Source organism: Pinus tabuliformis, chromosome 2_2 (assembly GCF_031772625.1).
Source record: "Pinus tabuliformis cultivar Carrire ecotype Pingquan chromosome 2_2, CPIR1, whole genome shotgun sequence".
Taxonomy (NCBI): Eukaryota; Viridiplantae; Streptophyta; class Pinopsida; order Pinales; family Pinaceae; genus Pinus; species Pinus tabuliformis.
Window position 1 is genome coordinate 765,025,603 of NC_142300.1, and position 17,556 is coordinate 765,043,158.

The window sequence follows — 17,556 nt, forward strand, 5'->3', positions numbered from 1 at the left end:
AGTCAAATCATGAATAGTGATGATAACGATCACCTTTTGGTTGCGCTGTGTGGTCTCCAACCCTATAGCGCAGCTCCCTTCGCACAACTCTACAACCCGAGCAGTGTAGTTTATAGTCCCATGCCTCCTTGCAGCTACATGGAGTGCTAAGACTTTGCTACCATCATGTAGTCATCGGGCCAGATCCCCAGTGTATGTAATCATCTTCCATTTACCTTTTCCAGAAATGGATCTCTATTCAATTTCACAAGCTGAACTGCTTCACCATCAGTAATCTCTTTGATCACATATGGCCCCATCTAGTGCATCTGAAATTTTCTTGGAAACTTACTGTGATATAATAAAACTAAATCATTTACCTTGAATGTGTGCGGTTTGATGTGCCGATCATGCCATGCCTTTTTGCGGTCCTTCTGAACCTGTTGATGGAATCCAGCCAAAAACCTGTCTTCTTCGAGCTCTGTTAGCTATGTGAGTTGTTCTTCTAAGGCTCTGTGGTCCACCATCCCTATGACTTCCACTATGTGTAGAGTAGGCATGTTATACTCCATAGGCATCACAACCTCTACGCCATAGACTAGCCTAAAAGGCATCTAACTCGTAAGCTTGTTACAAGTAGTTCTATAGGCCCATAACGCAGCTGTTACACACATGTCCCAATCATTCCTCTACACATTGCAGACCTTTGTCAGTGCATTCTCTAATAACTTATTAAACACCTCAACCATCCCATTGGCCTAAGGATGATATGGCATACTCTTTTGATGATAAACTTTTAATTCTTTTGTTAGTGCGTTGATCGTTTCATTAGGGAAATGTGTACCACAATCGGTCATTAAAATATTCAGGCAACCAAACCTGGTCAACGCATACTCAAACAAAAATTTCACTGTTGTTGCCCTTGTATAGTCCTTTACACGTTGTGCCTCCACACATTTGGTCAAATACTTAGTCGTGGTGATGATATACTACACACCTATCTTCTTACTTGGAGGTTGAATCAGGTTGACAAAATCAATTGTCAATTTTGTTAGAGCCTAAATCTGCCTTAGGCTGAAAGAAGGAAAAATTCAGGATAACCACAAACCACGCTCAGCCTCATAGCTAGCCCTATGAGGACAGGAGAGGGCTCTCTCCAGGTCACACTCAGTAAAAATACACAATAGGGTCTGAGATGACTTAAAATGAATAATGATTTTAGGCTAGTAAATAGATATGAAAAAGAGACAATTTTTGAATGACTGAATTTTCTGGGCTGTGTGGGACCAAAGGACCGCATGAGCTGGGAAATTAAATCAAAGACACAAGATATTTCGTGAGGCAAGATAGGCGGGAGGTTTAGCAATCAGATTTAAATAAAATGGAGTGGAAAGATTGTTGAGAAAAGCTAAAAAGGGCATACACATGAATCCTTTTCAGACAGAAGAAGATACACAAAATATGAATGCTTTACAAGGCAGAGCATAAATTGAATTCTACCTCTTCTACTTAAGAGAATTCAACCAGAAATGATTATGAATGGATGGTAAACATAACAGAATACATATGAAACATAGAAAGAAAAACACATTTGCTAAACTCACACCACAAGGATCTCATGAATCAGAGCTACATCATTCTATTAATTTCCAAGCCAAAACTGTACAATGAAAGTGCTGAGTTTTTCTCCACGCTATTCCCAAAAACTCCAACCCTTTACAAATGACTTTCAACACAATAAATAAGCTTTTGCATGAGAAAGTGGATCGAACCAAAGTTGGGGGATTGTTTAATCATTACAATGGAAATGAAAAGCCAACCATCAGTAACAGGAGCAGCGTTACATTTAATTTCCCTGATGATCAATTAAAAAAAACTAAAATATAGCGTAGATCTTTTGGGGGGGACTGTTCGCCTTCCTTTTGGTCGTTTTAATAAAACTATCATTTTAATAACATGGCCTTTAAATAAGATGCGCCTTTAATGAAGAGAAAACATATATTGTTAATGAGCGGGCCCACCTGCAATTTTCATTTAACTCACCCACGCGCCAATATTCACTTTCAACTATCTTCACTTCTAAACCACAGTACCATAGCCAAAAATCATTGAAAAGGATTTGAAAAACTTACTTGCAGAAAATCGCACTGAAACAAATCGAATTCTTGTAGAGCGGAAGTGATTTGGCCTTTGGGTCTCTGTGCGCCGCGCCAAAATATGTATGCGTCGCGCCACTTTGGAAGTGGTTTTGAGGCACTTCCTGGAGTCAAAATTGAGCCCAAGTGTGCTTCCTGGAAAGCCCTGCCTGTCTAATTTCCAGCCCAAGTGAAATGTTTCAATTTGGATGTCATTTTCTCCTCCAAAACTTCAATCTCCCAAGACTGCTTCTTGTGTGTCAAAATAAGGGCAGAGAGGTCATTTTTTTGGGTGTTTTTGACCTCCTGAGGACTCAAAACTTGCCCAAAATTCTTAGCCATGCACCAGTAGTCATGATTTTCCATGGAAAATCCATAAATATAAAATTTTTGTCATTTGGAGCTCCCTAGAAAAAGCGTGCGCCAGGTGGCGCGGTGCACAGGGAGAAAAACCTTGTTTCTTGTGCAAAAAATTTCAAAATGCAAAAATGTGCTCCAAATTTCTTGAAACTTGGGCTGTACCCTCTCCATCACATGTCATCGTGGGCCAAATAGGCTTTAGCCAAGATTCAGAGCCGATCTCGCTCTTTTTGCCTCTTTTGTCCTTTTGTCACCTTCCTCAATTTCGCCTTTAGGCTCCTGATTCTCGCTTTGGAGCTCAAGTTTCGGGCCATGTAATGGTAAGTCATGCGCCTCAGCATTGATTTTTCCCTATTGGCCTTCTCCAACAGCTTCTCCAAGTGAATTTTCACTTTCTCTAAGACATACTCCCGGTCCTCATCTCTTTGCTCCATGGGTCTACCTTGTACTGCCATGATGTGTTGTCGGTTTTCCTTGATCAGTTGCAACTCTATCTCAGCTTGCCGATCCTCAAGTTGTTTGTCTCTCTGGTCCAGGTATTTCATATTCCATTTAGCTCTCTCCAAGTCAAGGGATAAGGCTTGGATCTCTGTTTGCTGCTCCTAGATGATCTCTTTAAGCTGTGCACTTTGCGGACCCGTATTTGTATCATCATCATGAAGGAGAACGAAGTCGGTCTCTCTTTCACTTGATGGCCCCTCATCATGCATTGGCTCCTTACCTCTATCCTGTATGTATAGTGTTGATGTCAGAAGCGAGGCCCCTTCCACCCCAGGTGGAGATAACACTCGCTTTGATGCTGCAAACAAATTTCTAGCGCCCCTCTGATATGTGATGAATAACGGCACACTAGCGGTTTCATGGCTCTCATAGTGATGAGAAGGCCCCCCTATCTCAAATCTAGTCTCTGAAGGTCCCTGTGAAGCTTGGAAGAAGTCATGAGAGATGAAATCATCCCAAGTGATACCCTGTAAATCAAGTTGATGCACCATCAAAATCTTGATGAGAGCAAAATGACAAATGTTGTTGAACTGCTGCTCAGGGGTCTTGTGTTGCACAAGGGCAGTCATCCTCTCTATGTTTTGGCATATGAAATATGGGATGTTCATCATGTGTACCCGGGTGAAATGCATGAGCAACCTGATGTGATAAGCATATAACCGGGAGAAACAACCTTCACAACTGAAATACTTCATAATTAACTTCATTAGAGGGGCATATTCATCTTTAAGATATCGGAAGGGAAACACCCTCTTAAGCTGCCTCAAGAAACCAGGTTTAACATATGGCTCATAATGCTGTCGGTCAACTTTTTGTCTCTTGTTCCATGGCTCTCCAATATTAGGCATGCCGGTAGCTAATGAGATAGAGTCCGGTGTAAGTGTGAAAGTAACACCGGCCAAAGTAACTTGAGCACCATGTAAATGTAGAACAAATAGGCGAGCCAACTCATGGTGAAATTGAACATTTGCAACCTTTTCACAAAACTCATAACATGATTGAAACTGAAAAAAAGAGACGGCAAGAGGGCATGCATGCAATTCTGTGAGGGTATTTGGTTCTTCTCTAACATGTTTGCCACTTTTATGATGCCTCTGGGGTGCACGTTCTTCCGTGGGTGAGTCACTATGAGTTTCCACCTCATAGTCGGATGAATGATCAGATGACATAATTGATGCTATGAAAATTGCTTGGAGAAATGAATGTTGGTCGCAAGACTGTGTTGGACTGCTGTTGTAATATGGTCGAAATCTGTCACCGAGGGAGCAATGTAACAAGGGACTGTTAGGGAGGGAAAATACGAAGGGATTAGGAGTATTAGGATAGATTTTATTTAGGGCAATGTAGGAGGGTTTGGGAATTTTTCCTAGGGTAGGGTTTGGGGGTTTTACATTGGGCAATGGGTGAAAGGAAATCGGGGATAAGGGTGTAGTAGTTTTAGGGGATAGGGAAATATGACATTCAAAGGGATATGGTATAAGGAAAAAGGGACAGATGGGATGGAAGGGGAACCTTGGTAACAAAATGATGAATTTGCAAAACTTAACAATAATTGACATAAGGATTTTTAGAGGTAGAGTTTGGAAATTTTGTTTCAAACATTTGGAACCATAAACCACCATCACACAACACAGAAAAATGGATGAACCACTGAGATGTTGACCCTACCTATCACGTCCAAGCAATTCAATGGTGATTTGGAGGAATTTCGGGCTTTTTTGGGTGTTAGACTGTATTCGCCGCGCGGTACCAGTGCGTCGCGCCCGTTCCAAATGGCACTGGAGGATCACGTACAATGTGCTGCGCCGCCTAATGTATGTGCCGCACATGCCAAGACACCTCCAACTTTACCCAAAATGTGCGCTGGCTCACCCAATTCACTTTGAAATGCTTCTCTCCGACCTTGGCATTTAAAATGACCTTGATCCTTATGAGAAAATCTGTATAAAGACATGGAGACATGGTTTTGATTTTTGTTTCTTCAAAACCCACTTTTGCAACGTTTTGTTTTGGCACTTTTTCCACAATTTAATGCAACTCTGTTTTTCACATTTCCTTTTTGGATTTTTGACTAAAATGATGAAATTTTTAGCAATTTTTTGTAGGGGTAGCTGACATGGAATTTGTAAAAGGATGATCAGAATCTGTTTTTTTGAAGTACTTCATGGTGGAGAACTTTACATATTTATCATAAACATTAATTTGACGATTTCCTCATTTGACGATTTCCTCTTCAAAATAGAGTTTTGAAGAGGAATCACCCTTGAGCATTATGGATGATGAAAATCTGGGGATGAAACTTGTTGAACCTCCCTCTAGCCTACTGGCATTATTGGGTACTTTGAAAACACAACTTATGAAACCCTAGACCTATGACCGACATGATTTTTTGCCTCATCAAAAGACCAAATATTGATTGTCATTTAATGAACTTTGATGAACAAACCTGAGCCATCAGGTACAAAGCATGAGGGTTAATGACTGACAAGACCCTTCAGTCAGATTATGGCATGCCCCTAGCGGAATGCAGCTAAGTGAATGGAGCTAGACACCTAAAAATGAAATGTAGAAAGAGCTTTGATCTCCGACGGAGGAATGACAAGACCGACTCTAACATTGGCTCCAATGGGGGATGGTAGCTCCTCGAAGGTGCCAAGAACGGCAGATCTTTGGGAGAGCAGACAGTGCCTTCGTCCATTGGGCTATGGAATCATTATTTCGACAAACAACACAAAACTCTTGACTCATTTATTGAAAAAAAACTTGACTCAAACTGACTTAAATTTGGACATAAAATGACTCGAAGACTGACTAGACAAACTCAAACCAAAACTGAAATAAAATGGTATTTATAGTGACAATGGAAGTAGCATAAACAACTCAGAAATGGTACCACTTGAGCAGCCGACCATTGATCGGCCCTCTTGGACAATCTTCCCCGTTCATTTCCTTCAGGAGAAAGGCATTCCGACCTTGATGTGTTGCAATCTTGAAGGGACCTTTCCAGAGATTCTCGAATTTACCGTGCTTACACTTTTCCTCATTCCTTGCATCCCAATTCAGTACCACATCATCCAACTGAGATTTGTTCGCCTTTGCTTTTTTGTCATAAATTTTCTTAATCTTCTCCTGCAACTTGGATGTGTTTTGAAAACTTCTTCTCTGGTCTGCTACAAATGGACCACTTGATTCAATCATCACTGCATAGGATCGTCTTCACTGCCGGCCTCCTGAAGAATTTGGACTATCGGAGCTATGAGAGAGGTAGGAAACACTGTATCAACTCCATACACAAGCTCAAAGGGGGACATTCCAATGGATTTATTCTGACTGACCTGATCTGCACAAAGTGCATTGACCAACTTCTTATGCCAGCTCTTCTTGTTGATTTCCAGCAGCTTCTGAATGATGTTGACTAAACATTTGTTAGAAGACTCTGCCAACCCATTGCCTTGCGAATGATAGGCAGTCGAGTGACCCAAAATGATGTGATATTTATGACAAAACTCTACCATCCTTTTTTATTTGAAAGCTGCTGCATTATCAGTGATTAACTTATTCGGGCAACCAAAGCGAGACGAGATGTTATTTTCAAGGAATGAAATAATTACCGCATCTGTAGCTTGTCTGGTGGGAATTGCTTCAATCCATTTCGTGAAATAATCTGTTGCCGTGAGAAACCACCGATGCTGACCAGAAGAAGCGGGATGAATTTTACCAATGAAATCCAATCCCCATTGCTGAAAAGGGGCATTCACCTCAACAGGCTTAAGCGGCAAAGGCTGTAATTTCTGCCTTCCTTCAAAAATCTGACATTTATGGCAACTCTTGACAACCTTATATACATCAGCAAACAATGTCGGCCAATAGTATCCCGCTCTCAGAACTTTATTTTCTGTTGTTTTCCAAAAAAGGTGACCACCACAATCTCCTTCGTGGAAATCCTACATGACCTGCTTCGCCTCTTCTTCCACCAAGCAATTCAACAGAACGCCACCGGGATCTTTCCAATAAAGTGCAGAATTTAGAATGCAAAACTTAGCAGCCTTTAATTTGAGAGTTCTACTTTTGTTTCTAGTCATGCTGGGCGGTGGTGACAAATTCTGAAGCACATATAAGATATCTAACTACCACGAAGAAAGAGAAAATCTTTCAGATACCTGGATTGACGAACCTTCCTCATTCTCATCGGACATAGCAATGATCAGATTTATTTCTAAGGCGTGCAAGTTTGATTCCGCCATTAACTTTGCCAATCCCTGTCCTTTAACAAGCTTTGTGGGCTTTATCTCCACATCATACTCCAACAAAGTTGCAATCCACTTGCCTCGTCTTCCTTCCGCATCTATCTACACTAAAACATCTTTGACAACAACGTTAGGAACATAAGCCAAAATATGAGAATGTAGAATGTATACCCGAAAATCTTTCAATGCTTTCATAAGTGCGAGGGCTTGTTTCTCAATGATGTTGTACTTTAAGGCTGCATCTCCAATAGCTCGGCTGAAGAAAGCAATTGGTCTTTCGTGATCATCTCTTTTCTGCATCAACACCACTGTCATAGTATGCTCCGAAGCGAATGAAAAGAATATAAAATCCTGAGTGTATTCCGGGTTGATTAGAACTGGAGCTGAAGAAAGAGCCAATTTGACTAAATTGAAAGATTTTACAGCCTCTTCTCTCCACTTCACTTGGCTGTCTTTCTAAAGCATGTTTGTAATCTCTCTTAAGTGTTCAGCAAGATTAGGTACAAAGCGGCGTAAAAAATTCATTTTACCATTGAAAGATTGAATCTCCTTCTTATTTCGGGGCAGATTGATCTGCTGAATTGCTTGTACACGTGCTGGGTCAATACAAATTCCATCTTTTGAGATAATGTGCCCAAGTAGTTTGCCTTCCTCCATGGCAAACAAGCTCTTTTTCGGATTCAGCGACAGGCCATATTTTCTGCACTTTTGGAAAACAGTTTTCAAATGATACATGTGTTCTTCATCTGACTTGGAGAACACTATCAGATCATCAAGGTACACAACCAAAAAGACATCCTTCTCATTGGCGAAATCCAAGTCCATTGCCCACTGAAATGTGGCACCCACGTTCTTCAAACCAAAAGGCATTTTAGCATAGTGAAAAGTTCCTCGCGGAGTGGTGAATGTTGTCTTGTCTCGGTCATCTTCATGGACAGAAATTTGGTTATATCTAGAATAACCATTGAGTAGTAAGATATGAGATGCTCCAACTACTCGCTGAAGTATATGATCCATTTTGGGTAGTGGATAGTTATCTTTCAATGAAACTTTATTGAGATTCCTAAAATCAATGCACAAGCGAATCTCACCTGTCTTCTTTCGTACGGGCACCAAATTAGAGACCCAGTCCGAAAATCTAATGGGAGCGATGATTCTTGATTTGTGCAACCTGTTTATCTCCTTTTCAATTGATGGTAGTAGTTTTGGATTTAGCCTTCTCAACTTCTGTCTGAAAGGTTTCTGATTAGGCTTAATGGGTATAGTGTGATGAATTATATTGGTATCGTATGTCTTCAAGGCAGAATAGTCTCAAGCAAACACATCATCAAATGAAGACAGCAAACTGATATATTTGGCTTTTATCTTTTGTGGCAACGCTTTAGATAGTTTTACCATTTTAAGATTAGCAGCGGTTCCGATATTGACCTCTTCAACACCCTTCTCTGTTGGCTGCAGTGTTGGTTTGAGGGCTATGTCATCTTGATCAAAGAGTTCTTCTAAAGGTATCAAGCCTTTAGGAATAATGTTATCCTTTAGCTGCAACACATCCATAAAAATTCTCAAGATCTTCAATAAAACTATGAACATGGCTACAACAGTCCTGAACTAAAGCCAAGGATGGATACGATTCTTTATTCCTTTCAAAGAATATTGTATGAAAATCTTTTAAACAATGAATAGAAGCAGGTGGCAAACTTTCATACCAAGATCGGGCTTCGTCTTTCAGAGTAGCCATAAACATTTTCATCAAACAGTCTTCAGGAGAATTGATCTTTAGTTTATGCACATGAATGTGAAATTTTACCAGATGAAGGGCAACGTCATTACCTTCCATATTTCTGAACATAGGCAAATTCTGAAGCCAATCCACCTTGGGCATTTTATTCGGAAAACCTGGGATGTGATCTCGGCTCATGGGAGCGTATCGTCTTGCAACCCGCTCCATTTTGAAAATCTCAAAGATACTGATCTCTCTGCAGTGGAGTCACCATGAAGGACTGATTGCTGGATTCCTCAGTGAATGGAGTCGCCAGGTGAATGATTTTAGCCTTCTTATGTTTGATCGCTATTCACCATCAACAATCTGCTCTAAACTTGAGATATGTATTGGGGCAAAACAATCTTCAAGCAAACCATTTTCTTCCCCAGTGTGGTCGCCACTATGTTAGAGCCTAAATCTCCCTTAGGCTGAAAGAAGGCAAAATTCACGATAACCACAAACCATGCTCAGCCTCGTAGCTAGCCCTACGAGGACAGGAGAGGGCTCTCTCCGGGTCACACTCAGTAAAAATAAATAATAGGGTCTGAGATGACTTAAAATGAATAATGATTTTAGGCTAGTAAATATATATGAAAAAGAGACAATTTTTGAATGACTGAATTTTCTAGGTTGTGTGGGACCAAAGGACCGCATGAGCTAGGAAATTAAATCAAAGACGTAGGATATTTCGTGAGGCAAGATAGGCAGGAGGTTTAGCAATCAGATTTAAATAAAATGGAGTGGAAAGATTGGTGAGAAAAGCTAAAAAGGGCATACACATGAATCCTTTTAAGACAGAAGAAGATACACAAAATATGATTGCTTTACAAGGCAGAGAATAAACTGAATTCTACCTCTTCTACTTAAGAGAATTCAACCAGAAATGATTATGAATGGATGGTAAACATAACAGAATACATATGAAACATAGAAATAAAAACACATTTACTAAACTCACACCACAGGGATCTCATGAATCAGAGCTCCATCATTCTATTAATTTCCAAGCCAACACTGTACAATGAAAGTGCTGAGTTTTTCTCCACGCTATTCCCAGAAACTCCAACCCTTTACAAATGACTTTCAACACAATAAATAAGCTTTGCCATGAGAAATTGGATCAACCCAAATTTGGGGGATTGTTTAATCATTACAACGGAAATGAAAAGCCAACCATCAGTAACGGGAGCAGCGTTACATTTAATTTCTCTGATGGTCAATTAAAAAAAAACTAAAATGTAGCGTAGATCTTCTGGGGGGGACTGTTCACCTTCCTTTTGGTCGTTTGAATAACAACTATCATTTTAATAACATGGACTTTAAATAAGATGCGCCTTTAATGAAGAGAAAACATATATTGTTAATGAACGTGCCCACCTGTAATTTTTGTTTAACTCACCCAGGCGCCAATATTCACTTTCAACTGTCTTCACCTCTAAACCAAAGTACCATAGCCAAAAATTGTTGAACAGGATTTGACAAACTTACTTGGAGAAAATTGCACTGAAACAAATCGAAATCTTGTAGAGCGGAAGTGATTTGGCCTTTGGGTCTCTGTACGCTGCACCAAAAGATGTATGTGTCGCGCCACTTTGGAGGTGGTTTTGAGGCACTTCTTGAAGTCCAAATTAAGCCCAAGTGTGCTTGTTGGAAAGAAATACTTGTCTAATTTCCAACCCAAGTGAAATTTTTCGATTTGGATGTCATTTTCCCCTCCAAAACTGCAATCTCCCAAGACTGCTTCCTGTGTGTCAAAATAAGGGCAGAGAGGTCATTTTTTTTTGGGTGTTTTGACCTCCCGAGGACTCAAAACTTGTTCAAACTTCTTATCCATGCACCAGCAGTCATGATTTTCCATGGAAAATCCAAAAATATAAAAAAAAATTCATTTGGAGCTCCCTAGCAAAAGCGTGCGCCGGGTGGCGCAGCGCACAGGGATAAAAACACTGTTTCTTGTGCAAAAAATTTCAAAATTTCAAAATATGCTCCAAATTTCTTGAAATTTGGGCTATACCCTCTCCATCACATGTCATGCTGGGCCAAAGAGGCTTCAACCAATATTCGGAGCTGATCTCGCTCTTTTTTCCTCTTTTGTCCTTTTTCCACCTTCCTAAATTTCGCCTTTAGGCTCCTGATTCTCTCTTTGGAGCTCAAGTTTCGGGCCATGTAATGGTAAGTCATGCACCTCAGCATTTCTTTTTCCCTATTGGCCTTCTCCAATAGCTTCTCCAAGTGAATGTTCACTTTCTCTAAAACATACTCCCGGTCCTCATCTCTTTGCTCCATGGGTCTACCTTGTGCTGCCATGATGTGTTGTCGGTTTTCCTTGATCAGTTGCAACTCTATCTCAACTTGCCGATCCTCAAGTTGTTTTTTTCTCTGCTCCAGGTATTTCATATTCCATTTAGCTCTCTCCAAGTCAAGGGATAAGGCTTGGATCTCTGTTTGCTGCTCCTGGATGATCTCTTTAAGCTGTGCACTTTGCGGACCCGTATTTGTATCATCATCTTGAAGGAGAACGAAGTCGGTCTCTCTTTCACCTGATGACCCCTCATCATGCATTGGCTCCTTACCGATGTCTTATACCTGTAGTGCTGATGTCAGAAGTGAGTCCCCTTCCACCCCGGGTGGAGATAACACTCGCTTTGCTGCTGCAAACGAATGTCTAGTGCCCCTCTGATATGTGATGAATACCGGCACACTAGCGGTTTCATGGTGCTCATACTGATGAGAAGGTCCCCCTATCTCAAATCTAGTCTCTGAAGGTCCCTGTGAAGCTTGGAAGAAGTCACAAGAGATGAAATCATCCCAAGTGATACCCTGTAAACTAAGCTGATACAACACCAAAATCTTGATGAGAGAAAAATGACAAATGCTGTTGAATTGCTGCTCATGGGTTTTGTGTTGCACAAGGGCGGTCATCCTCTCTATGTTTCAGCATATGAAATATGGGATGTTGATCATGCGTACCCAGGTGACATGCATGAGCAACCTTATGTGATAAGCATATAACCGGGAGAAACGGCATTCACAACTAAAATACTTAATAATTAACTTCATTAGAGGCCTGGCATATTCATCTTTAAGATATCAGAAGAGAAACACCCTCTTAAGCTGCCTCAAGAAAACAGGTTTAACATATGGCTCATAATGCTGTCGGTCAACTTTTTGTCTCTTGTTCCATGGCTCTCCAATATTAGGCATGCCAGTAGCTAATAAGATAGAGTCCGGTGTATGTGTGAAAGTAACACCGGCCAATGTAACTTGAGCACCATGTAAATGTAGAACAAATAGGCGAGCCAACTCATGGTGAAATTGAACATTTGAAACCTTTTCACAAAACTCATAGCATGACTGAAACTGAAAACAAGAGATGGCAAGAGGGCAGGCCTGCAATTCTGTGAGGGTAGAAGGTTCTTCTCTAACATGTCTGCCATTTTTATGATGCCTTCGGGGTGCACGTTCTTCCGTGGGTGAGTCACTATGAGTTTCCCCCTCATAGTCGGATGAATGATCAGATGACATAATTGATGCTATGAAAATTACTTGGAGAAATGAATGTTGGTCGCAAGACTGTGTTGGACTGCTGTTGTAATATGGTTGAAATCTGTCACCGAGGGAGCAATGTAACAAGGGACCGTTAGGGAGGGAAAATATGAAGGGATTAGAAGTATTAGGATAGATTTTATTTAGGGCAATGTAGGAGGGTTTGGGAACATTGCATAGGGTAGGGTTTGGGGGTTTTACATTGGGCAATGGGTGAAAGTGAATTGGGGATAAGGGTGTAGTAGTTTTAGGGGATATGGAACAATGACATTCAAAGGGATATGGTATAAGGGAAAAGGGACAGATGGGATGGAAGGGGAACCTTCGTAACAAAATGATGAATTTGCAACTCTTAACAGCAATTGACATAAGGATTTTTAGAGGTAGGGTTTGGAAATTTTGTTTCAAACATTTGGAACCATAAACCACCATCACACAACACACAAAAATGGATGAACCATCGAGATGTCGACCCTACCTGGCATGTCTAAGCAATTCAATGGTGATTTGGAGGAATTTCGGGTGTTTTTTGGGTGTTACACTATATCTGCCATGCCACCTGTTCTATGCGTCGTGCGCTACCAGAGTGCCATGCCTGCTCCAAATTGCACTGGAGGATCACGCCCAATGCGCCGTGCCACCTACTGTATGCGCCGCGCCTGCCAAGACACCTCCAACTTTACCCAAAACGTGTGCTGGCTCACCTAATTCACTTTGAAAAGCTTCTTCCTGACCTTGGAATTTAAAATGAACTTGATCCTTATGATAAAATCTATATAAAGACATGGAGACATGGTTTTGATTTTTGTTTCTTCAAAACACACTTTTGCAATGTTTTTTTTTTGGCACTTTTTCCACAATTTAATGCAACTCTGTTTTTCACATTTCCTTTTTGGATTTTTGACTAAAATGATGAAATTTTTGGCAATTTTTTGCAGGGGTAGCTGACATGGAATTTCGCAAAGGATGATCAAAATCTGTTTTTTTGAAGTACTTCATGGTGGAGAACTTTACATATTTATCATAAACATTAATTTGACGATTTCCTCTTCAAAACAGAGTTTTGAAGAGGAATCACTCTTGAGCATTATGGATGATAAAAATATGGGGATGAAACTTGTTGAACCTCCCTCTGGCCTGCTGGAATTATTGGGTACTTTGAAAAAACGACTTATGAAACCCTAGACCTATGACTAACATGATTTTTTGCCTCATCAAAAGACCAAATATTGACTGTCATTTAATGAACTTTGATGAACAGACCTGAGCCAACAGGTACAAAGCATGAGGGGTAATGACTGACAAGACCCTTCCGTCAGATTATGGCATGCCCCTAGCGGAATGAAGCTGAGTGAATGGAGAGAGACACCTAAAAATGAAATGCAGAAAGAGCTTTGATCTTCGATGGAGGACTGACAAGACCGACTCTAACATTGGCTCCAATCGGGGATGGTAGCTCCTTGGAGGTGCCAAGAACGACAGATCTTTGGGAGAGAAGACAGTGCCTTCATCCATTGGGCTATGGAATCATTATTTCGACAAACAACAAAAAAATCTTGACTCACTTATTGACTAAAACTTGACTCGAACTGACTCAAATTTGGACTTAAAATGACTCGAAGACTGACTAGAAAAACTCAAACCAAAACTGAAATAAAATGGTATTTATAGTGACAATGGTAGTAGCATAAACAACTCAGAAATGGTACCGCTTGAGCAGCCGACCATTGATCGGCCCTCCTGGACAATCTTCCTCGTTCATTTCCTTCAGGAGAAAGGCATTCTGACCCTGATATGCTGCAATCTTGAAGGGACCTTTCCAGAAATTCTCGAATTTACCGTGCTTACGCTTTTCCTCATTCCTTACATCCCACTTCAGCACCACATCATCCAACTGAAATTTGTCTACCTTTGCTTTTCTGTCATAAATTTTCTTAATCTTCTCCTGCAACTTGGACGTGTTTTGGAAAAGTTCTTCTCTGGTACGCTGCAAATGGACCATTTGAATCAATCTTCTCTACATAGGATCATCTTCACTGCCGGCCTCCTGAAGAAGTTTGACTATCGGAGCTGCGAGAGAGGTAGGAAACACTGTATCAAATCCATACACAAGCTCAAAGGGGGGCATACCAATGTATTTCTTCTGACTGACCCGATCTTCCCAAAGTGCATTGACCAACTTCTTATGCCAGCTCTTCTTGTTGATTTCCAGCAGCTTCTTAATGATGTTGACTAAAGATTTGTTAGAAGACTCCAGCAACCCATTGTCTTGTGGATGATAGGTAGTTGAGTGACCCAAAATGATGTGATATTTATGACAAAACTCTACCATCCTTTTTGATTTGAAAGCTACTGTGTCATCAGTGATTAACTTATTCGGGCAACCAAAGTGAGATAAGATGTTATTTTCAAGGAATGAAATAATTACCGCATCTGTAGCTTGTCTGGTGGGAATTCTTCGATCCATTTTGTGAAATAATCTGTTGCCGTGAGAATCCACCAATGATGACCGGAAGAAGCGGGATGAATTTCACCAATGAAATCCAACCCCCATTACTGAAACAGGGAATTCACCTCTATGGGCTTAAGCGGCAAAGGCTGTAATTTCTGCCTTCCTTCAAAAATATGACATTTATGACAGCTCTTGACAACCTTATATACATCAGCAAACAATGTCGGCCAATAGTATCCCACTCTCAGAACTTTATTTTCTGTTGTTTTCAAAAAAGGTGACCACCACAATCTCCTTTGTGGAAATCCTCCATGACCTGCTTTGCCTCTTCTTCCACCAAGCAATTCAACAGAACGCCACCGGGATCTTTCCAATAAAGTGCAAAATTTAGAATGCAAAACTTAGCAGCCTTTAATTTGAGAGTTCTACTTTTGTTTCTAGTCATGCTGGGTGGTGGTGACAAATTCTGAAGCACATATATGATATCTGAATACCACGGAGAAAGAGAAAAAGTTTCAGATACCTGGATTGATGAACCTTCCTCATTCTCATTGGACATAGCAGCGATCAGATTTATGTCTAAGGCGTGCAAGTTTGATTCGGCCATTAACTTTGCCAATCCCTGTCCTTTAACAAGCTTTGTGGGCTTTATTTCCACATCATACTCCAACAAAGCTGCAATCCACTTGCCTCGTCTTCCTTCCGGATCTGTCTGCACTAAAACATCTTTGACAGCAACGTTAGGAACATAAGCCAAAATATGAGAATGAGGAATTTATACCCAAAAATCTTTCAATACTTTCACAAGTGCGAGGGCTTGTTTCTCAATGATGTTGTACTTTAAGGCTGCATCTCTTATAGCTCAGCTGAAGAAAGCAATTAGTCTTTCGTGATCATCTCCTTTCTACATCAACACCGTTGCCATAGTATGCTTCGAAGAGAATAAAAACAATATAAAATCCTGAGTGTATTCCAGGCTGATTAGAATTGGAGCTGAAGAAAGAGCCAATTTGACTAAATTGAAGGATTTTACAGCCTCTTCCGTCCACTTCACTTGGCTGTCCTTCTTAAGCATGTTTGTAATCTCTCTTAGGTGTTCAACAAGATTAGGTACAAAGCAGCGTAAAAAATTCATTTTAGCATTGAAAGATTGAATCTCCTTCTTATTCCGGGGCAGATCAATCTACTGAATAGCTTGTACACGTGTTGGGTCAATACGAATGCCATCTTTTGAGATAATGTGCCCAAGTAGTTTGCCTTCATCCACGACAAACAAGCTCTTTTTCGGATTCAACGACAAGCCATATTTTCTGCACTTTTGGAAAATAGTTTTTAGATGATACATGTGTTCTTCATCTGATTTGGAGAACACTGTCAGATCATCAAGGTACACAACCAAAAATACATCCTTCTCATTGGCGAAAGCCAAGTCAATTTCTCACTGAAATGTGGCACCCGTGTTCTTCAAACCAAAAGGCATTTTGGCGTAATGAAAATTTCCCCACGGAGTGGTGAACGCTGTCTTGTCTCGATCATCTTCATGGATAGAAATTTGGTTATATCTAGAATAACCATCAAGTAGTGACATACGAGATGCTCCAACTACTCGCTGAAGTATATGATCCATTTTGGGCAGTGGATAGTTATCTTTCAATGAAACTTTATTGAGATTCCTAAAATCAATGCACAAGTGAATCTCACCTGTCTTCTTTCGTACGGGCACCAAATTAGAGATCCAGTCTGAAAATCTGATGGGAACGATGATTCCTGATTTGTACAACCTGTTTATCTCCTTTTCAATTGATGGCAGCAGTTTTGGATTTAGCCTTCTCAACTTCTGTCTGAAAGGTTTCTGATTAGGCTTAATGGGTATAGTGTGCTGAATTATATTGGTATCGTATGTCTTCAAGTCAGAATAGTCCCAAGCAAACACATCAGCAAATGAAGACAACAAACTGATATATTTGGCTTTTATCTTTTGTGGCAATGCTTTAGACAGTTTTACCATTTTAGGATTAGCAGCTGTTCCGATATTGACCTCTTCAACACCCTTCTCTGTTGGCTGCAATGTTGGTTTGCGGGCTACGTCATCTTGATCAAAGAGTTCTTCTAAAGGTATCAAGCCTTTAGGAATAATGTTATCCTTTAGCTGCAACACGTCCATAAAAATTCTCAAGATCTTCAATAAAACTATGAACATGGCTACAACAGTCCTAAACTAAAGCCAAGGATGGATACGATTCTTTATACCTTTCAAAGAATATTGTATGAAAATATTTTAAACAATGAATAGAAGCAGGTGGCAAACTTTCATACCAAGATCGGGCTTCGTCTTCCAGAGTAGCCATAAACATTTTCATCAAACAGTCTTCAGGAGAATTGATCTTTAGTTTATGCACATGAATGTGAAATTTCAGAACATAGGCAAATTCTGAAGCCAATCCACCTTGGGCATTTTATTCGGAAAACCTGGGATGTGATCTCGGCTCATGGGAGCATATCTTCTTGCAACCCGCTCCATTTTGAAAATCTCAAAGATACTGATCTCTCTGCAGTGGAGTCACCATGAAGTAC